We start from the raw sequence: 23121 nt of genomic DNA, 5'->3' as shown, positions 1-23121 counted from the left end.
CATTTTGATTGCCTTCTACAGGAATGTAATACCGTTTATATATTTACCTGAATCAGATTTATAAAGATTGCTTGGCTACAAAGTACGAATCTCAAAGTCAAGTAGATAGGAATGCTGGATTATGTGCTCTTTCAAGTTTCTCTTCTCTGTCTGTATATTTGTTCAACAAATATTTATTGAGCACCTAACTCACAGGCTAGTGGAGGAGACGCAGCTGAACTGCAACTTTGAGACATTATGATCAGTGGTGAATGGGGTGAGCACAGGTGTTATGAGAGAACATAGGAGGGCAGCGCAAGATTCAGGGAAGGCTTCCTGGGGAAGCAATGTCTGAGCTGGGAACTGAAAGGTAAGTAGGGGTTAGCTAAGTGAAGGGGGTCAAGAGGACATTAGAGGCAAGGGAACAGGGCGAGTCTAGAATTTAGTGGCTGAACTGGGAAAAGAATGAGGCTAGAGTAATAAACATTTGTCAGATCATGAATAAAGGATGCCCAGTGCTTAAGAAGTTTAGGTTTCGATGGTGGGGAACCATCGAAAGGTTTTAAGCCTGTTGGGGGAGGGGGACAACTCAATCATATTTACAATGTAGAAAGATTCCATGAGTTAAGAATTGACTCTCCTTACCTGTCTTGCTTGCTTGTGAGTAAATCATAACATTGGAACTGATGAGTGGCAAATAAGGGAACCTAGATGGATTAGTAGAGGAAGGCCTGATCCCAGAACCCGAGGGTCCCTTTTGATAATCTATAGAGAAGATTTTTCAATTTTGATCTGATCTTTCTGTCTTAAAAAGCCCTGACAACATTTCCTGAGTGGAAACCAAAAGCCTGAGTGGGGAGAAGAGTGTGGGCTGCCTGCCTTTGTTTTCTGCGCTCTCCCCTGCTCATTTCCGGGGCATTGCTGTGAATTGTGCATCAGAAGGCTGCTCCCCTGGAGGAGGGGACATTTGAATAGCAGCAGGGGAGTAGGGGGGAAGGAGGAACCACACACCGGGCTTGTTCATTAAGAAAATATATTTGGCATAGTCAGACAATGGTTTGAGCGAGTTAAAAATAACTCCTCGTGAAAAATTAATAGGGAGTTATAAGTGAGTGTTTTAATACAAGCTCACAGAGCAGGGCAGATTCTCTAGGTGGCTGGTGGCTGACATCACGGATGGTGCAGGGTGTTTATAGAGCAGTGTGGCCAGAGGAGAGTCGTCTGTAGAAATGAGCTCACCTCTCCCGGAACCCTGGGGAGACAGGAGACAGAGGGAATTGTTTTGGTTGTGAGCTCCTGAGCCAGGTGACTTATTTCTTCTCTCCCTACCCATCACACTCTCCTAACTGTACATAAAAACTGTAGTGAATTTTGCCTAGTTGCTTTGGGTGAGGTTTATGGAATGTCAGAATTCATAAAAAGCCCTTTCTGGTTCTTCCTCCTTCTTAGTAAGGGGCCCTTTGGCTGCTGCAGCCATTTCCCCAGTGTTTCCTCACCCAACAGGCAGTTTCTCTCTTGTTCTTGCAGGTAGTTATGAAGTCCCTGCCCCTTTCTCCCTCTTCCTCTCTTTTCTCAGAATCCCTGTGGTTGTAGGTGAGTAATATGAAGGGTTGGACTGTACATTCTTTGCCATTGGTACAGCTAAGTGGATAAATGCAGAACGGGAAGGGGGGTCAAAGTCACATCTGACTTTGGGGCCAAAGGTTTTAAGACTTGGGGGGACCAATATTTGTATTTTAAATCCAGATGATATTTAAAAAATGGTTCTGTAATTGCAATGAGGCCCTCTAGGCCGTGAATTAATGTGTCATAACTCACGCCCAAGCACTGCGCAAACATCCCGCGTGTGAATTATTGCACAATAAATTCATGCCCTGTTGTGTCTTACAGCTTAATTAGTACATGAAGCTACATGAGTTAGATGAACCCAAATGGGATTATGTCATGTGGTGCGTAAAAAAGCAGAATGTTGGAAGGTATTTGGTGCTTTTTCTGGGGAAGCAAGGTTAGTTTTTCTATGATGTCCTTTGGTGTCAGAGTCTGTGATATTTGGGCTCCACCAGGTGACATGTCACTTCTGAGCTTTGGTTGGTTGAATATGGGCTTGGTAAATATTTCTTGTGTACCACCTCTTAGGTGTTATGGAAGGATAGCCCATAGAAGATAAAATATGGCCTCTGCCCTTAAGGAGCTTATATTCTAATACAAGGGGTACAGTATAGCTGCAACACAAGGTAGAAAGTGGTAAGTGCCAAGAATAATATACAAATAAAGTGTCTTGGGAATTCAGAGTGGAAGATGATCATTTTTGGCTGGCATGGTTGTGAGAGTTGATCAGTGAAATCAGAGAAGAAATTTGTAGAGGAATGGCATTTGAGTTGGCTCTCCTCAAGGACAGATAGGATTTCATCACAAAATAGGATTTCACCACACAAGGGGGGCAGGGAGAGACTCTAGGCAGAGAGAATATGACTAGGAAAAGCACAGTGCTCAGAGCACACTGAGCGGGCTGTGTAGCTTGAGCCTTGGCTGTGTGAAAGGACAGCATGCGCAGGTGGATTGGAACCAGAGCTTTCCTATGAGCCCAGAGCACTTCGGCTTTGAACCCACCACCCATGCTAAAAATCCCTCGTGTTGGTTCTTCTATTGGCAACATCTGGATTCTTGGACTTTCAAGTTTCTCTGCTATTGTCTGCTTTGGTCCACCTGCTCAGGAAGTGCATACCTGAGAGTTAAGTGTCCTGGGTTCTAGCCTTGTTTCCATTGCTAACGAGCAATGTGACCTTGAGCAAACTGCTCAGTTCCTTAAAAACTTTTTAAAACTTGTAACATGAGGGGTAAGAACTGATCATTTTTATTTTTTTAATTAAAAAAATTTTTATTTTTAAAAATATATCTATCTTTATTGATTTCAGAGAGAGGAAGGGAGAGGGAGAGAGAGAAATAGAAACATCAAGGATGAGAGAGTCATTGATCGGCTGCCTCCTGCATGTCCCCGACTGGGGATCGAGCCCATAACCCGGGCATGTGCCCTGACGGGGATCGAACTAAGATCTCCTGGATCATAGGTCAATGCCCAACCGCTGAGCCACACCGGCCTGGCTGATCATTTTTAAAATTCCCTTTAGTTAAAAACAAACTTTAGGATTTCCTCTGATTCTTTTGTCCTCTTATTCTCTCTTCTAGGTCTCCCTACTGCAAACAATCTAAACCTGCATCCTACCCTATAACTCATTGTTGGAGTTTAAGGGGTACAATAAATAACATCCCATTTCCCCCCTCCTATGTTTGGAATCAATTGATAATCAAGATATAGAGACTGACAGATGATTAAGCCGCCAGCTTTATCTGCAGCCTAATCCCTTCGCTGGTATCACCCCACTAAATCACTCCTCATCACAGGTGGTGCTGAACACCTGCCCACCTCTTGCCACCAGATAGAGCCTGCTTTTAGTATATTTTCTCAGGTATGAGCAGGTTGGAATGCATGTGTCCTGTGGGAAGGCTGGCTCTGGGGGAAAAAAAAGAAAACCCACAAAAAACCATGGGCATGCTCAGTGCTGTCTCTTCAACTCACTAATCAAAAGAGGTCACAGTGAGAGAAAGGGTGGTGGAGAGAGGCTTAGGAATGTTACTCTGCTCAGTGATTCTCAAACTGCGCCGTGTATCAGTATCACCCAGAGGGCTTGTTCAAACAGATTGCTGGGCCCAGCATTTGAAATTCAGTAGGTCTGGGTGGGGCCCAGAATTTGTATTTCTACCAAGTTCCCAGGTGATGCTGGTCCGGGAACTACACTTTGAAAACCAAAGCTACAAGTGATGTTCCTGCACATGCAAACATGAAGTGAGGGAAACAAAGGCTCCCTTCTAACACTTTACTGCATTTAATAAAACACCTATATTAAGATACCATAGTTACTCTTTTCACAATGGGGAAATCACAGGGAATCCTTTCACAATGTATATGTATATCAAATTGTCATGATGTACACTTTAAATATCTTAAATTTTATATGTCAATTATACCTCAATGAAGCTGAAATAAAAAATACTATAGTTATCTGTGTGTCTTTATTTTCTTAATATTGTTCCCTGGATTGTAGAACATAGGTAAGGAGTGTATCATATTCATTCCCCCACAGCATCCAGCTTGGTGTCAGGCACATAATGAGCATTTAATAAATACCTGTTTCATTTAAACCTTATACGGTTTGAGTTAAACCTTATAGGTCTATTTTTTTTTTTGGTACAGAAGGTTCTCCTCACTTTAAGGCTAGCACTGCCCTGCTCCTTTAAAACTATCTTCTAGGAGACTTCTCTGACAAACAGCCTTTCTCCCATCTTTCCAGGGTCTGGAATGGTACCCAGTTACTTTGAATTTTCCCTTTGTTTGGCTATGCCTGAGTCCTGGTGACAATCCTGTCTATTCCATGATAGTGGAATCTTGTTCAGGGCAAGGACTAGGTTCTCTCCTCCCTCTAGATCCAACAGTGAGAATAGTGTTGTTCATTCAAAGAGCAACAAGGGATAATACACCCTGGAGCAGAAGAAAGCCTGAAATGACCTCCTTTGGTCCCTCACTATTTATTCCTATGGAATTCGGGAGGGGCAGGAAGTAGTGAAATTGATAGAAGACCCATCCCACTCTACCTGACTCCGGCGAATACCTGAAGACTAGACTGGCTCCAGCGTGGGTACAAGAGGCATCTTTCTCGAAGCAGCCAGAGTTTTGTGCTTTGGCATAGAAAGGCTGGTGTTTTTCTATTGTACTTTATGTATGGGACCTGCCCTGGGAGGGAAGAATGGGAAGCTACTCTCTTGCTTAATGGGCTTTCTGATATTCCCAGCAGGGAGGAGGTAACACCAGGGAAGCCTCCTGGAGGCAGGGTTATCCACATACTTGCCAACTCCTTTGGATGCAAAAACCTTGAGAGAGCATCTAAGATTCTTTTGGGAGAGATAATTCATAACCGAAATGGGGAGGAAGATGGGCTGAAATGGGAAGAATTAGTAACTAGACAGAGACTGAGGTATCATTACTTTGGAAGGGGACGGTATGAGCAGAAATTGAGAAAGATGTTGGTCAAGAGGCACTTCCTGGAGGAGGATACCTATGGAGCAATTTGGGAAATAAAAGAGGGATAGGCAAGCTGGAAAAGAAATGGGACAGTAATTCTAGGCTACATGGTACCTTTAGAGTCATGAAAGAATGAGACTCTTGTGAGGGATGTTTTTCCACATTTGAAGCGTAGCCAGGTTTGTATTGTGTATTGTACCACAGAGGGAGATTGCTGAATCAGAAACATGATATATGATTATCATCTGAAAAAGAGGTAGACGGAGATGGATTGATGGACTCTTCCCAGGAAACTTTTGTAGAAACCTGCTACAGTCATCTAGATCCTTGCTCTTCAAAGTATGGTCTAGGTAGCATGCATGTCACCTGGGAGCTTGTTAGAAATGCAGAATCTTAGGCCCCAATCTAGACCTATTGATCAGAATCTACATTTTTAACAAGCTCCCAAGTGATTTATATGCTTTTTCAAGTTTGAGAAGCATTGGCCTTAGATGATCGATGATAGGTGTCTGGCCTTGGATGAGCACTGTGAAAGGGTCTAACTTTGGAATTGGGAGCACAGTTCCAAAGGAGGGGCCTAGGCTGGGGAAATTTAATTTGGGGAAGAGGGAGAAGGGTGGGCCTGGGCTCACCTCCTTGCCTGTAGCCTCCCACACCAGTCACTGTGCTAGGGTTTGGCACTCTGCCCGCTGTGCCCACGCTGGAGTCAGCCTGGTCCTAAGGGTATCCCCTGGAGCAAGCATTGCGTAGGTTGGGACTGGTGCCAATTTTGCTTCCCCTACTTCAAATGGATGGACTGAAAGGGACTGGGGAGGTCATATTAATCATGCCTCTGCCTCAGGGTTGTACTGTCCCTTAATCAAATGAGTGATAATTTGATGATACTAATTGAGGAGGCTATGGGGGTTGGAGGGATTGAAGTAAGAGTTCTCAACCCACTGTAATGGAAATTAGGATATTTTCACCTTTCAAAGGCTTTAAGGACAGACCAGATGGCTAGATAAGGGATTCTACGCTATCAGTGACCAAATTAATAATTTTAAAAGATCGTTTGTTGATTTTTAATGGGATAATGACAAGTAAAATATACAAGACACAGAATTTCAGAGACCTGCAGTGATTGGCAATGGAAAAAAGTTACCAGGTGGGCACTTGAGATCTTAAGTTTTAAGGGTTTGTGTACTTCATCCCTAATAAGAATGAGTGACAAAGAGAGGTCAAAAAGAGATTGAGTTTAAACATAAGGAAAAATTTTCTGAGGTTAGAGGGATGGTTGAGGGAAATGGAAGGAGGAAGACTCTCTGGCCATGCTCATGGGTGTTTGAGTTTGGTTTGAAATGCCTGAGAAGGGCTCCTGCCCTGAAACAGGAAAATACACAAAATGAACTCTCAACATCTTTTCTATCCCAAGGATTTTCCAGTCAGCTGCTTAAATGAAAGGCTGTAGTGGATGTGTGGTATATGTAAGGTGGTAAGGTATGGGGGCAATGAATGATAGGATAAAAACAAAACAAAACAATTTCATTAGAGCATTGAAATCATTGCTGAAAGTTTCAAAACAGGGCTTGGATTTAGGAGAATACATTGCATTTTAGGGCTCAAATGTGAGTTTTAGGTTTTTATGTTCTTTTGCTCTCTGTGTACTTATCTTGTCTCATCAACAAGGTTTTAAAAACTTCCAAGGTGCCTGGCTGGGTGTAGCTCGGTGGTTGAGCATCGACCGAGGATCCAGGAGATTGTGGTTGATTCCTGGTCAGGGCACATGCCCGGGTTGCAGGCTCGATCCCCAGTCGGGGACATGCAGCAGGCAGCCAAAGAGGAGTCTCTAATCATTGATGTTTCTATCTCTCTCTCCCTCTCCCTTCCTCCCTCTGAAATCAATAAAGATATATAAAAAATAAAAATAAAAAACTCCCAGGGGAACAGATTATCCCTTAAATTTATTACTTCTTTATATCTCCAATCCCTAAAACATGATAATAGTAGCTACCATTTTTGAGTGCTATGCCCTATACTTTGTTCTAAGCACTTTACATAATCATCTAATTTAATACAACAGTTCTATGAGGTGAATATTGTCATCCTCATTCCACAGATGTTGAAACTAAGACTCAAGGATGTTAAGTAATTTGTGCAAAGTAAGTTGTGAAGCTAGAGTTTGTACCCAGTTTAAGCAAAGCTCGTGCTGCTAACCCCTGAGCACAGGGTAACGGCTCAGGAAGGGATAGATGATCATTGAAACTTGATGGCCTGTTAGAGCCCATTGAGAGACAGTAGATCATCCCAAATGGTGAACAACGAAAAAACAATTTCTATTTGTTTTCTGGAATGTAGTCAGAGGCACACTTAGTGACACATGCTAGCTTATACTCAGACATTCCCTCATTCACCCTCACTGTGCCCCACCCTATAGTCAGGAGCTTGGGAAGGGGGAGAGGCTGGGTATATTATAGTCATAAAGCAACTCATTGAAAGTCATGTGTGTGTGCATACTATATGGACATATGTGTTTGCATTTGACTGGAAATATGCACCAAAGAGTAGGGAATACTTATCTCAGTAGGTCTATAAACATGAGTATATTTGTTAGGCTTTTGGGGTATGGTGTGTGTGTGTGTGTACACAACTCCTGAAGGAGTTAAACTAGCTATAGGGAACTGGCTGCCTTCCACCCCTGGCCCTGGTTGATGTGTTTGTACCAAACCCTGATATTTATTTTTCATCACCTCTCAAGGGAACCTCAATGAGTTTTCTTTCTGGGAAGTTTATGGCTAAGATGCTGGGCTGCTTTGGGGCCCCTATAAATCTGCTATAATCAGTGGAGGTTTGCAGAGAAAGAGAAACAGCGGCCGCAAGGCAAACCCTTCCTGTCTTTTACTTTCTAGCCTAACACACAGTCGCCCTTGTATGTACACCACCCATGTAACTACCTCCTAGAATCCCTTGATGGAAGGTGCTAGGAGAAGCCATTTCATTTACTTCTTTGCTTCCAAGTTGCATGCTATACCTTAGCCATCCCAGAAAGAGGAAAACTAAAAATTATACTGATTAAGAAACCTGAGTTGAGTTGTGAGAAACTGGTAATTTATGAAACTGATTTCATAAAAACAGAATGAACTTTCACAGAAGCAAGGATGGTGTGAGGAGTTGAATGTCTCTGTTTATTTCTCTAGGAGACTAAGAAAAGGTTGTCTGAGATGCTCCTGGAAGCAGGAGGTGAGATGACCTGGACATTATAAGGAGGCAAGCACAGCGCAGGAACTCCCCTCCTCTATCTTCCAATGCTGGTAGTAGGGAGATATTTTTATGAGGGATTTTTATGACAAACTTTACTTTACATTTGACATTTAACAGCATCTCTTGTCCAGGGAAGGAGGAAATATATTTATTGACATATGGTGTTGGAAGATCGAGTACAATTGACTATGGAGAAAAAAGGAGGAAGGGTTTCTCCCTTTCTCTAGGTATGCAAATCACCTAACTTAATTAGTATATGCTTTCTGTTTTTGTGCTCTTCTCAGTAATGAGATTAAGAAATTATTTCATTGTTTCCCTGGCTGGTGTGGCTCAGTTGGTTGACCGTTGTCCCACGTCCCATGCAAGGAAGGGTCACTCGTTTGATTCCCAGTCAGGGCTCATGCCTGGGTTGTGGGCTCGATTTCAGTAGGGGGCATGCAGGAGGCAGCTGATTGATGTTTCTCTCTCTCTCTAATCAATAAAAACATATTAAAAGAAAGAAGTTGCTTCATTGTTAATAAAGAACTCAGTGGGGGTAGAGAGGAGATGAGAGACATATAGGTGGAGGCACAATGGGCACTCTGTCCTATTTGAACCATATATTCCTTAAATAAGACCAGATACAAGAGAAGTGGAGATAAATAGAACCTGGGCTGGTCTTTGTCTTCCCTATTCCAATCCTCCAGCTTCTGCAGTTTAATCTTGAATTTCACTGGCCCTTGAATTTTGTTCTCTAATGATGACTAGAAGTGCCGTATCAGATGATGCCCAAAGTCAAGAAATCCTCTCAGTAAGCTATGTCCTTTATTTGGAATTCCCTCCTCCCAACTTCTGACTACTGAAATCCTACACAGTTGTGGACCAGCTTAAATGCTGTCTCCTGCCTGGGCCTTCCTGGATAGCCGCAGCCAGAAGCAATTTATTTCCTTTGAACTCCTACACTCTTCTGGTTGTGTTGGTCTTTTCATATGCTGCCTCACTGTACACTGTCTTCAGCTGTAGTTATATTGTATCTTCCCTCTCTCCCTTACTCAACCGTAAGCTTCTGGAGTGGGGAGACTGTGTCCTGTATATATATATAAATTTATCTTTATTGTTGAAAGTATTACAGGTGTCCCATTCCCCCCCCCCCAATTGACCCCCTCCACTTTGCTTCCACCCCCTCCCCAGGCCTTCACCCTGTTATTGTCTGTGTTCATGGGTTATGCATATATGCATATAACTTCTTTGGTTAATCTCTTTCCACCCTCCAACCCCCCTTCCCTCTTTCCTCTGAAATATGATCTTCTGTTGCATGCGTCAATGTCTCTGGATCTATTTAGTTCATCAGATTCTTTTGTTCATTAGCTTCTTCTTAAAGAAGGCCCTTCAGCTTTTCCTGTAGTGCTGGTTTGGTGGTGATGAACTCCTTTAGCTTTTCCTTGTATGAGAAGCTCTTTATCTGCCCTTCAATTCTAAATGATAGCTTTGCTGTGTAGAGTAATCTTGGTTGTAGTTCCATGTTTTTCATCACTTTGAATATTTCTTGCCACTCCCTTCTGGCCTGCAAAGTTTCTGTTGAGAAATCAGCTGACAGTCATATGTGTGCTCCCTTGTATGTAATTAATTGCTTTTCTCTTGCTGCTTTTAAGATTCTCTCTTTGTCTTTAACCTTTGGCATTTTAATGATGATGTGTCTTGCTGTGAGCCTCTTTGGGTTCCTCTTGTTTGAGACCCTGTGTGCTTCCTGGACTTCTAAGTCTATTTCTTTCCCCAGGTAGGGGAAGTTTTCTGTAATTATTTTTTCAAATAGGTTTTCAATTTCTTGCTCTCTTTTCTCTCCTTCTGGCACCCCAATAATACGAATGTTGGCCTCTTGAAGTTGTCCCAGAGGCTCCTTATGCTATCTTCATATTTGTGGATTCTTTTTTCTTTTTGCTTTTCTGGTTGGGTGTTTTTTGTTTCTTCATGTTCCAAATTGCTGATTTGATTCTCAGTGTCCTCCACTCTGCTGTTGATTCCCTGTAAATTATTCTTCATTTCAGTTCGTGTAGCCTTCATTTCAAATTGATACTTTATTATGTCATTGATTTTCTCAATTATTTTCATCATACTCTTACTAATATCCTTGAGCATCCTTATAACCATTATTCTGAACTCTGTATCTGTTAGCTTGCTTGGATCTATTTAATTTAGTTCCTTTTCTAGAGATTTCTTCTGTTCTTTCCTTTGTGACATGTTTCTTTGCCTCCACATTTTGGCTGCTTCCTGGTGTTTGTTTCTATGTATTAGGTAGAGCTGCTATGTCTCCTGGAATTTGTAGAGTGGCTTTGTGTAGTAGGTGTCCTGTAGGGTCCAGTGGCTCAGCCTCCCCAGTCACCTGAGCTGGGCCTTGTAGGTGCTCCCCTGTGTGGGCTGTGTGCACTGTCCTATTGTAGTTGAGCCTTGGTTGCTGTTGGCGTCACTGGGAGGAACTGACCCCCAGGCCAAACAGCTGTGAGGACCAGCTGCAACTACGACTGGAGAGCTGCTGTGCTGGAGACACCCCGATGGACAGGATTTACTTCAGTGGAGCTTTGGTGTTCACCAAGTGTGCCCCTTGAGTGTCACTTGTGGATGTGGTAGGGTTGTAATCCAGAGTGGTCGAGTCTGACCACCAGATGCACTGTCTCTGAGGCCTCCCAGGAGGTGCAAAGTCAGTCTGTGCCAGTGCCTTACACAGGGCCACCAAGCATGAGCTACACAGCAAACCATAGATGACTGCTACTTGTGCTGGGCCTGGAGGTGTCCAGGAGAGGCCAAGCTATGAGCCAATGCAGGCTGCCGCTAGTGCCAGACCTGGGTCCACTTATCAAGCCATATGGGGTCCGCTGCTGCTTGTTTGAGAGATTTTAGGAAAGTCCTAAGCATGAGGCTCGAGAGGCCACTTGCACAGAAAAGCCCCTGGAAATGGCCTGGATGAGCTGCAGGTGGGGAGGGGCGGGGCCTCCGGGAATCACAGGGCGGGGCCAAAGGTGTGAGGCAGGTGCTGGGGATTCAAACATGGCCCCTGCCTGCCGGCTGTGCAGGGAGGGCTCACCAAAGGAGCAATGGCCTCCGCCAGCCCCTCTGCCTGGGAGGAAGCCGCCCCTCCTCCTCTCGCCCCAATCTCAGGCAGGTTAGTTCCTCCCCGAGTGTCCCAGGTCCTTTCAGGCTGCTGCCCGGCGCTGGGCTCAGAGGGAGCGCATCTGAGTCCGTGCCGGGCCCTTTAGGAGGAGCTGCTGGGGCTCCCGCAGCCTCCGTGACCCTCAGCCACAGTCCCCGCTGGTTTCACAGCCCAAAGCTGTGGAGACTTCTCTTCCCGGCCCTGAAGCCCTGGGCTGGGGGCCTGCTGTGGGGCCGGGCCCCCTCGCTCCTCCGGGAACCCCCACTGCCAAGATTCCCTCCTGGGTTTCAATGGCGGCACCGAGTGTGGGCCCGCGGTGGCATCTCTATGATTCAGCCCTGATCCGCTCGCATCTCCGCCCCTCCTCCCGGTCTCGGTGCTTCTTCAGCTCCCTGGTTGTGGGGCTTCTGTTCAGCCAGATTTGAGGATATTCTGAGTGATGGTGGTTCTGTGTTTCAGTTGTAATTTTGATGTGGTTGCGAGAGGCGGCGGGTGCAGCCATTACCTACGCCGCCATCTTGTTTCCTCTGTATATTTTTATATTCTCTCCACAATGCCTAACACAGAGCTGAGGAATTGTTAAACAACTTTAATAAGTAACATACAGTTATAGGGAGAGAGGCCACTGGTAGAGATGTAGAGGTGAGGGCATTATGTATATTGATTAAGAATATGATTGTTAATAAAAGTCTAAACATGATACTATTTTTAGGTATGGGTCATATTATTAGTAAATTTTTATCTCCCAAGTAGGTTTATTCCCATATAATTATTTATTCATCATTCATTCTTTCTCTCATTCAAATATAGAGCCCCCCCCCCCCCAGTGGGAAAGAAACAATAAGCAAGAAAACAAATGCTCAAGTAATTACAGATTGTGATGAAAACCTGAAGAAAATAAACAGGATCTTGTGAAAAAAAAATAACAGGGAGTCTTCTTTAGAAGGGAGTTTAGGAAAGTCCTTTCTGGCCATATATACCACACTAGCATTATGAGTTAATTCAATTTATAACCTGAATGATGATAATAAAATCAGTAACAGAATAAGAAAAACAGCTTTCCCACCAGAGGGCATTTTTGCCAACCCAACCTTAGATTTGGTTCTTTCCTTGGTCCAACCTATCCAACCTCTCTTCTGCTTTGGGAAGAGGGGAAGTCAGGGCCCTCCTCTCGCCTCAGGATGGACCCTGCCCCCTCTTCTGTAGCCTAGGAGTCGGCAACAAAACAGGTGTTAAGAGCTTTGATCTTGCTAGAGACTTGGAGACAGATCAAGGTAGAGGCCTCTGAAATAATGCCCCAGGATGTGAGAAGCTGGGGAAGAGATGGAGACAGGTAGACAAAGAGAGAGGCAAATTGCTGTCACAGAGATTCTCTTTTACCTCCCACCTCAGTCTCAGTGGGTTCTGAGCTCTGTATTTTTTTGGGAATTGGTCAGGGCCTTTGAACTTTGGGGGAGGGGGAAGATGTCCCCTGGGGGACTTTAGTGACCCCCTTGGTCATTCCTAGATCCCTGCTCCAAGGTCAAAGACAACCCAGGCTGTGAGGAGCATGCAGTCTTCCAATGTCCCAACAGCTTCAGGTGTTTCTTTTATTATCAGGGTTTTCCTTTGACCACTTTCTTGCCTTCCTCCTGGCACAAGATGATAACATTAGTTTCTGTCTCTTGTAGAGAACTGGTCACATTAAGAAAGGCTTGGGCCCAGCCGGCATGGCTCAGTGGTTGAGCTTAATGAGTTTAAGATCAAAGTTCGATTCCTGGTCAGGGCACATGCCCGGGTTGCAGGCTCGATTCCCAGTAAGGAGTGTGCAGGAGGCAGCCGATCAATGACTGTCTCATCATTGATGCTTTTATCTCTCTCCCTCTCCCTCTCCCTTCCTCTCTCTGAAATCAATAAAGGCATATTAAAAAATAAAAAAAAAAATGAAAAGAAAGGCTTGGGAGTGGGTAAGAAGAATTTATGATCGGTATCTGGAGATTTTACACCCACTAACATTTTCCTGACCCTTGCTTCCTGTTGGGGTGACACATTTCAGTTGCTAGCTCAAGACTAATGGTTCCCCTTCTCACAAAAAGCTTGACTTCCTTGGGCCTGCTAAGGGACACATCAGACTGTTGAGAAGGTCTTATTTAGGCTAACATAAGTTTTCCAGCCTTCTCCTATCTCATTGGGACCAGCTTCTCTGCAGCTGATGTCCTGCACAAGGATAAAGGCTGTACCCCTACTTCTAGATGAACCCTAATGCTCTTTTGCATAGTTCAGAAATGTACCGAGAGGACTCATATTGGTTTGTTGGAAGAAGAACAACTATAATTCCTTTTAGTTGCTAAAGGCATACGCAAGACAGACTTCTGATCATCAGAGACAGACAGGCACTTTAGAGTATTGGTACCTATACAGCCCTTAAGATCCAATAGCCAAGTTCTTGTCCAAGCTGGGCCACTTGCTGCGCCTGAAGCCGGAGGCATGCAGTAGTCACACATCTTCTCCCATCTACACTAAGGCCAGACCCTGAGATAAGCTGTAATAGGTTTTAGATCTGGTAAGGGACTTTATGGGATGGTGCTGGGTAAATGAGGTGGAACAGAAATAACACTGCTTGGAAGAGGAAAAGTAAAAGTAAAGCAAGAACATATATGGAGGTAGAAGAATGGGCTCCCTGCACTCAGGGAGCCCAGATTTATATAGAGGACAGAGTTAATCTCTGAGACGTACTAATATTCTAGTTCTTAGCTGGAGGTCCTTTCTCGAGTCTATTCCTCAATGGGCAACAGCAGTATTGGTGCTTGGAAGGCAGACAGGATAAGGCATGTAGCTTAGGGCAGGTCAGGGCAGATTCTGGTGCCAGGGCTGACATTATGTGGATGAATATGGGCAGATTATCCTAAGGAGCTTTGTTTAAAAGATGGTAGAGGGAGAGGATAGGATGGGAGAGAGGAAGAAAGAGGGTCCAATTATCCTCTCTGGTTTCATTGGGTTAGGGGATGAGGGAGAAGGGGAGGCTTCAGTCTAAATCATGGTCTCCATGAACTGCTTTGCTTTTATACTTAATTCTTTTTCAACCACTTTCCAAAAGGACCACCACCAGCAACAACAACAACAAAACAAACCAAGAAGATTGCTAATAAATTCCCGGATCCTGTTTATCTTGTCAAGTCTCCTGTGAGCAGATACTCCTGCGGCCCATCTCAGTCAGGGGAACATCTTGAAGTCCCAAGTCCCTTCCAGAAAGGGCTCTGCAACACTAAAGCAGTGTGCATTCTTTCTTCCTTAGACCTAAGCTCATTTCCTTTTCAGACAGAAAAGTTGTCTGCCTACCTCCCCATCCCTCTCTCCTCTTCCTCTCTTCTCTCCTCACCAGGCCTATTTCTTTCTATACCATCTGTTGGGGGTGGGGAGAAAGTTCTATACAGTTCATTCACTCTGCTCTTGGCTCTTCAGTCTTTTGAATCTCCTTCTGCAACCTCTCTCCTCCCTACCTCCTGTCCTCTTAACTCCTTTCCACCCACAGCTCTATCAGTCCTTGCCTTCTTTCTTTCTCATTTCCATTTCTTTTCCTCTTCTCAACTTTCTTCATCTATAATTCCAACTTTGAGGAGATGGGAAAATTAAGTTGTAGGGACAGTATCTGTGGGAGTGAGCTTTGGGTACAGCAAGAGAAACAGTGGTCAGACATTAGGAAGAACCTGATAGACACTGATATGGGTGGCCTAAGGGGAAGTTGCCTCCTGGCCCATGGGGCTGAGGTGTAGGTGACAGAGGTTTAAATAAAATGTGATCGATGAAAGGGTCAGTGCAAAGGGGACTCCTTGGTCCTATAGAGCAAGATTCCTTTACTCATTCTTTCTTTTCAATTTCTTAATTCAGACTTTGTTTTGTGGGCTTTTAGTGTAATTGGTGATCCTTAAGATGGTAGTATGGACCAAGGTTATGGCCTGGACTCTAGCTCTATCCCAGCTTTATTGGAGGTTACCTTCTTTGGTCCATGTTTTTCCTTAGAACAATAGCCTCAGCCTTTTGGCTTCACTTCATTGATGATTAGCTCAAGTTTGGAAGTTGAATGGCCACAAAGACATGGATTGTTGTTGTTTTTTGTGGGGCCAGTTTCTTGCTTTGACTTGTCCATTTGCCTAATTCTGAGTAGAACAGGGATAATAATGATGATAATGGCAACTACCATTTATTGAGCACTTATTTGGAGACTGTAGCTACTTCAATTCTACAAGAATTCCATGGAATGGGTGATATTATTCTCATTTTACAGATGAGAAGCTGAAGCTTAAAGAGGTGAAGTTCCTTGCTGAAGGAATTGTTCTTTCTGACTCTTACCCACTGCCCGCTATATTGGGGAAACTTTAGATGAAAAGGCTCCTTATCCTTAGTGCTGCTGTTCAGTCTTAAGCAGCACCAGGAAAATTTAAGATATATTGATTCTCATGAGTGGAAAACTCTGGTAGATTCTGAAGGTGACTGTGGAATATGTTTTTCTCAGTAATGACATTTTAGTAATTTGTTTTTAACTGTGCCATCTGAAAGACAGATGGGTGCCCATGATGACCAGCCCCAGTCTAGGAATTTGAGATTCTCAGTCACTGGAATCTGCAGCCCTCCACCTGAAGAGCTGAGGAAACAGCTCTGCAGCTGGTGAAGGTGACAGAATCAAGCTGCTTTATAGACCTGAGAGAACTTAAGTGAAGGGAGGATGTGGAAGGGGGGTAGGTTGGAATAAGCAGGCAGCTTGGGATGCTCCTTGGACTGGCTCCTTGGCAACGGTTACTTAGCAACCCTCATTCACCTCTCTTGGCTGCCTTCTCCCTTTGCTCCCCCCTCTCCCCCCACTCCCTCCCTTAGCTGCTGCAAGGAGCTAGAGAGCTTGGAGTGAATGACAATTTGGAGAAACAGCCGCAGCCTGAAGATCTAAGAGGCTCTAAAGAAGATGGATAAGAAAATCGATGCATAATAAAAACTGCAGGCAAAGCCACCTTGATGGAGGGCGGGTGGCTCTTTCCTCCCACTCTCATTAGTCTCTCTGGGCTCCAGGCTTCTATCTTAGCCCAGTATTCTCTTCTTTCTTCTTCCCATCTACCTTATACTGGTTTAGGGAGGATTGTTTGCCTTTGGAAAGGAAAAAGGAAGCAAGGAACCCAGAGGAGAAGAAAATAAAGTATATGTAGGATGTATTTAAGGGTGCTGGGATAAGGGAGAGAGAGAGGTGAGATAGGGATTACAAGAGAGAAACTTTGAATGGAAATGAGTTTAAATTGCACCATAAAGGCCTGGCTGGGTGGCTCAGCTGGTTGGAACGCCATCCTGTGCACCAAAAGGTTGTGGGTTTGATTCCCAGTTAAGGCACATACCTAGGTTGTAGGTTTCAAATCTGGCCCTGGTCAGCCATTTACAGGAGGCAACCTATCCAACAGATCGATGTTTCTCTCTCATATTGATGTTTCTTTTCCCCCAATCTCTCTCTTCCATTCCTCTCTCTAAAGATCAATAAAAACATATCCTCAGATAAAGATAAAATAAATAAATAAATTACACCATAAAGTAATGCCCTTAGTCAAAAGAAAAACCTAAAAATGAAAATAGAAAGGCCATATCTGAAGTTACCCTCTGCATAAGCAATCTTTCTGGAAGGGCTGGATTGGAATATGGCTTACATAAATGAAATAATGTCTGCATAAGTACCTACTACTGGTACATAGTCGGGGTATAACAAGTAACACTTTTTCTTTTTCTTAGAAGCTGGGGGGTAAAGAAAGAGATGTTTTATTTTATTTTTTAAAAGACTATTGATTTTTAGAGAGAGAGGAGGGGAGATGGCGAGAGAAACATCCATGCAAGATCATATCAATTGGTGCCTCCTGCTCGCCCCCTGGTGGGGATGGAGCCTGCAACCTGGGCATGTGCCTTGACTGGGCATTAGTGCACCGGACAATGCCCAACCAACTGAGCCACACTGGACAGCGCAGAAAAGGCATTTTAGAAGTCCACGCTGGCCTGAGAATTTGTGGAACAATCCTGTGACTATTAATGGTTTTGGCTCTTACTGTCCCCCCATCCACACAGTTAGAAAGTCCTTTTTGATATCAAACTTCACTCTCTTCTGTCGAAATTAAAACATTTGATCAGTTAATCAACCCTTTATTCATTGGTGTTTACTGAGCACCATCTATGTGCCAGGAACTGTAAAGTAGGTACTTGGATCATTGTGTCTATTTGTGATAAAGGGTTTAAGTGTAATGCACAGAGGTGGAACAGAAATTAAAATGAGAACAGCTATATGAGAGTGATTTGAAAATTGTAAATTATACCACAGGTATAAAGGCTATTGATGAAGACATTTATTTCAGGATTTGAAGTCTTACACTCCAGTAGGGAGTGGAAGGGGACCTGGGAGTTGGAACTCATTCAAAGCAGGCCAGTCCCATTGGGAATAGTGCTCTGTTCCAGAGAACTATATGGGCCCGTGATTATAGTGCTGACTGGTGGAGGACTGAGACTGGAGCAGAACACCTCTCCCATCTGACTCAGGTTTATCTGCTCTAATATGCTTCCACTTGTTTGCTTTCTACTTTCTCTCAAATGGGGATAGCAAGCCATCTTTTTTCAAACATTCAAAGCATTCCAAAAGTTCCTTCATTTAAAGGATGCCTTCCTGGGTTAGAGGAGAGCTGGTGACTTCTTTGGTCTTACTATGACTCGACTTGGAACCCCCTGCCCCAGCCTCATCCTCTATCCCTCCCCCACTAGATTTTTCAAATCCTGTCTTCCCCTCTCATTTTACACATGCCTTGGTCTTTGTTCTCAATTACACTTACTTCTGATTTCTGTGGGCTATAATTTTTTCATACTTTAGCTTGTAGTCTTCTGATTTTTCTTTTTGATTTTTTGGGTTCACTTGTCCTTTATTATATTATTGTGTCTATATTATGAGACTGTTACATGCAGGAAGCCCATCTGTGTAATTTCTTTCTGTATAACCCAGTCCAGAGGTATGTGCAGATAGACAATGAAGAAAAGCTTAATGATTATACCCTATGTCCTGCTGCCCCTTTTACCAATTCTACATCCTGCATTCCCACCTTTGTGATTATCCACCCATCACTGCCTCCCTCCTCCCTCCCCAGGTTGTCCACTCCACTTTTTATAACTCTGTAACTTGGACTATTTTTACGCCTGATTCTGAACATAAAACCCTCAAAAAATTATTGAGGAGGAGGAGGAGCATCAGGCTACACAGGTTAGGGTCTGACAGATATAGACATACGAAATTATAAACAGGATACCAGATATCAGGAGTACGTGGTGTAAAAGAGGGCTCGGGATTGGAAACTGAGCTTACTTAGGGAAGCCTTCCTGGAGGAGGAAAATACTGAGTAGGGCTGGAAAGAAAGGAAAGGATAGATCTAGGTGAAAAAGAGAAAAAGATGTTCCAAAGAGAGGTCAGCATGAGGGTTTGGAGGCAGAGGGAATAGAAACAGGTTTGCTTTGCTTAAAGCAAAGAGAATTGCAGCTGAAACCTAAGCTCTAAAGATTCAGTTGAGGTATAATGATTTGAAATTATGAATAATTGTGAGCCACCCCTGGCTCCTGAGAGGGGGAAAGGTCAGGATGACGGTAAAAGTTAAGGCTGTTGAGCAGGGAATGACTAGATGGAAACCAGAGACTTAGGAAACTTCTTCTGTTGTTCTGATTCTGACCAGAGACCTGGTCAGTGACCTGGTTGGCTGTGGGGAGAGGAGAGAGGTGGAGGGGAGAGGGTGAAGATACAGGGAGCACATTGTTTCCCCAGAGCTTGCATCACAGACTTCTTCCCCTTGAACAAAACCCTCTGTTTTCAGCTCCTACTGACTCATCCCTCCCTTTCCCCCTTCTCCCATCAGAGGAGCTCTCACAGCCCTGGTGGAGGCCTGCAGCTGCTGCTAGTGGTAGCAGTGATGGGAAAGGATGACTCCACTGGGCCAGGACTCCTGGGTTTTACTGTTTTGTGTTTCTTTGTCTGTTTTTAGACCCTTACCTGAATCTAAAGAAAAACTGAAAGAACCTTTTAATCACGTCCCCTCCTTTCAAGATGGTTGGCTCTTGACTTATTTCAATTGAGCAGAGAGGTACTAGACATGCTTAAGCCTTCACTGTTCCAAGCATTTTCACAATATCTGTGGGATGCTGGGAGAGGGGGTGGTTGAGGTTGATGAGAATGGACTCTGTGAAGGAATGTTGAGATCCTGAGACCTAATACCCTAGAAGGCTTATGTATCTTCAGAAGAGGTTAATAAGACAATGTCGGGCCTAGGCAATGAGAAGATGAAGAAAACCAATTCTTGCTCTGGCCGGTTTGGCTCAGTGGTTAGACCCTCAGACTAAAGGGTCCTGGGTTTGATTCCAGCCAAGGGCACATACTCAGTTGCAGGCTCAATCCCTAGCCCCAGTTGGGGCGCCTGTGGGAGGCAACCAATCAATGTGTCTTTCTCACATCGATGTTTCTCTATCTGTCTGTCTGTGTCTCTCCCTTCCATTCTCTCTGAAAAGCAATGGAAAAAATATCCTCAGGTGAGCATTGAAAAAACATAAAGAGCCCAGCCAGCGTGGCTCAGCGGTTGAACACTGACCTATGATCCAGGAGATCGTGGTTTGATTTCCAGTTAGGGTACATGCCCAGGCTCGACCTCCAGTAGGGGCCTTGCAGGAGGCAGCCAATCAATGCCTCTCTCATCACTGATGTTTCTGTCTCTCTCTCCCCCCCATCCATTCCTCTCTCTGAAATCAATAAAAACATATTTAAAAAAAAGAAAAAGAAAAAGAAAATCAATACTCCAGACTTGGATTCTGGAACTAATTTTCTAGCATGGGGAATCTGGGTGAAAGTCTGGTGGGAAGCTCCCAAGGGAAGGGGGATTGGGATATGACAAATGTAATAACAAAGAAGAGTCGCAGTGCCCAGGATTTCAAGAACAAAGACAGAGAGAGAGCTGGCAGTGACTGAGTAGGTTAGTGCTTTTCCCTTGGTTGTATTCCCTTGATTTGCACAACTGAAGTTGGAAGGCCCCCAAAGGAGGCTTGCCTTCTTAACAGGACCAAACTGAAATGAAGGAAACATATTTATTGAGCACTTATTAGCTGCTAGGCACTGGTCTACTCTTTCCATAAGTTTTTCTCATAAAGCCCTGTATACTAGGCTCAGAATTTAAGGGCTCAGCTAAAAACTGGTGGAGCTGGGAAGCAAACTCATATCTTCTGACTTTAGAACTATTGCCTTTTTTTTTTTTTAAATCCTCACTCAAGGGTATTTTTTTCCATTGCTTTTCAGAGAGAGTGGAAGGAAGAGAGAGAGAGAGAAACATCGACATGAGAGAGACACATCAACTGGTTGCCTCTCACATCTGCCCGGACTGGAGCCAGGGATCAACCCTGCAATTGCGGTGCATGCCCTTGACTGGAATCAAACCTGAGGCCCTTCAGTGTGAAGGCTGATGCTCCAACCACTGAGCAAAGCCAGCCAGGCTATTGTTTTTTGTGACACTGCACAGCATTCCCATCCCAGCAATTTGCTTCTTCAGTTGGACAGTATGATGTCTCTAATCACATTCCATACACAGTAACTTAAGGCACTGGGCTAAATGTTTTAGGGTGACAAAAGGAAAAGCAGAGCCCCTAGTGTCCAGATACTTGAAGTTATTTGGGGAGGTTTTATATATATATGTGTATGTGTATATTTTATACTTAATGTATATAGTATATATTTAAGTGTAGCATTGGGAACTGTAAGTCAAGACAGCAAGGCAATGCCCAGTGAGTGATAGACAATTAAGTGCTATTGGAATTCTGAGAAAGGAAGGAGAATTGTGATGGTGTGGTTAGGGAAAGCTTCATGGAAAGAGTAGGATTTTAAGGAAAAATTTAACACTAGACAGAGAGGAGAACATTCTACATGAATGGAATGGCACAAAGTCATGGTAGCAAGAAAGCAAAAGATATATTCTAGGGATACTAAACAGCTTTCTTTGAGCTTCCTAAGGTCAAGGATGATATACATTTTACATTTGCTTTCTCAACATGCCAAAGATGTACTAGCTAGATGTTAAATGCGTATTTGTTGAATAAATTCATGAATGACCTGTTTATTTGGCACTGAAGGTTCATGTGAGGACCTTGAAAGAGAGATGATTAGAACTTCAGGCTCTAGTGGAGGGGATGAAATGACATGCAAAAACTGTTTAAATGTGATTATTCTTATTCTTTTTTTTAAAAATCCTCACCTGAGGATATGTTATGGTTTTATTGTTTTTTTAGCAGTAGAGGAAGGGAGAGAGAGAGAGGAACATCGATGTAAGAGAGAAACATTGATGTGTTGCTTCTGGTATGCATTGGACTGGGAATGGAATCCACAGTCTGGGCATGTGCCCTGACTGGGAATTGAACCAGCGACCTCTTGGTTCATAGGTCAATGCTCAACCACTGAGCCATGCTGGCCGGACAATGTGATTATTCTTGATACTGTGGGAAAATAAATTGGAAAGGAGTCAGAGGCAGGAAGATCAGTTAGGATGCTAGTGTAGAAGTTTAGATGAGAGATGCTAAAAGACTAAACCAGGACCAACATTGGAAGTGGAAGACTAAAGAGAATGTGGTCAAGTCTGGAAGGATTCAGAAACCATCCTCCCCCGCCCCTGCCCCATAGAAATAATAATTGAAACTGTGAAAATGTATAAAATAATTGAGACAAAAAGTTCTGTTCATCATGTTTTCACAAAAATAGAGAGAAAGCTAGACAGTTGGAGGCATCTTTGGGAAGGAGAGAATACATTACAGGGCCACCTTTAATGTCATCTGGTGTTGTGACCAGATGTTTACTTGTCTTTTTCTTGAGAGATGAGGTTAAATAACTCTCTGGAAACATAAAAGACCATATGCTCAGCCCTCTGTAAATCTTGTCTTCTCCCCTGAAGTCCAGATCCTGACCAGTACAGTAATTTTCATGGAAAATTTTTAGCTCATCTGGCTGAAAGAGATGGAGTCTATCCTAAGTAAATGTGTGTCTTCTCAATGTTCAGCTCCCTAGAGCAGAATGAGGAAGGGCTTGGGCAGTTCTGTTGAGGCTAGCTTAAAGTGCCCATGCTTCAATGCAAGCGTGTTTTGCACCTCTTTATGAAAGACTAAGAGCCTCAGCCTGGGAAGTGGGTGGGTGGGGTGGACAGTGATTTGCTCCTGAGCCCCAGGTGCTTCACCTGACTTTTTCACAACTCCCCACCCTTTTTACCTTCCATCCAGAGACCTCAAAGCTCTAAACAAGCCTTGATACTCCCTGACCCCCTGAGTCATCTGCATCCATTTTCCCAGACGAGAGGTGGCAGTGGGATGCCATGCATGGGGATGGGTGCTTTGGGGTGGGTGGAGTGGTGGTGGGGCAGCCACGGAGATCCAGGTGCCCCTTCCCAATCATTGGGCCAGACAAGGGGCAGGTATCAAGGTGGCTCTATGTAGTTTGGTTTCAGCTCATCGTTTTGAGGTTGTTTTATGACTGAAGAGACTTGGATAAAGAGTCTGAGCTGGAGAAATTGAAGAACAAACAAAGCTGTAAAAGATGCCGATAAAATTCCTCCTCACTCAGAATAGTCTTTGGAGCTTCTCTCAAGAATCTCAGAGTAGTCTGGAAAGGCTAATGAAGTCTCACAGCCCCCAGTGGGGACTGGGACTGGAACGG

Source organism: Miniopterus natalensis, chromosome 2 (genome assembly GCF_054644295.1).
Source record: "Miniopterus natalensis isolate mMinNat1 chromosome 2, mMinNat1.hap1, whole genome shotgun sequence".
NCBI lineage: Eukaryota > Metazoa > Chordata > Mammalia > Chiroptera > Miniopteridae > Miniopterus > Miniopterus natalensis.
The sequence above is the reverse complement of the archived record's forward strand: the minus strand, read 5'-3'. Positions refer to the sequence as shown.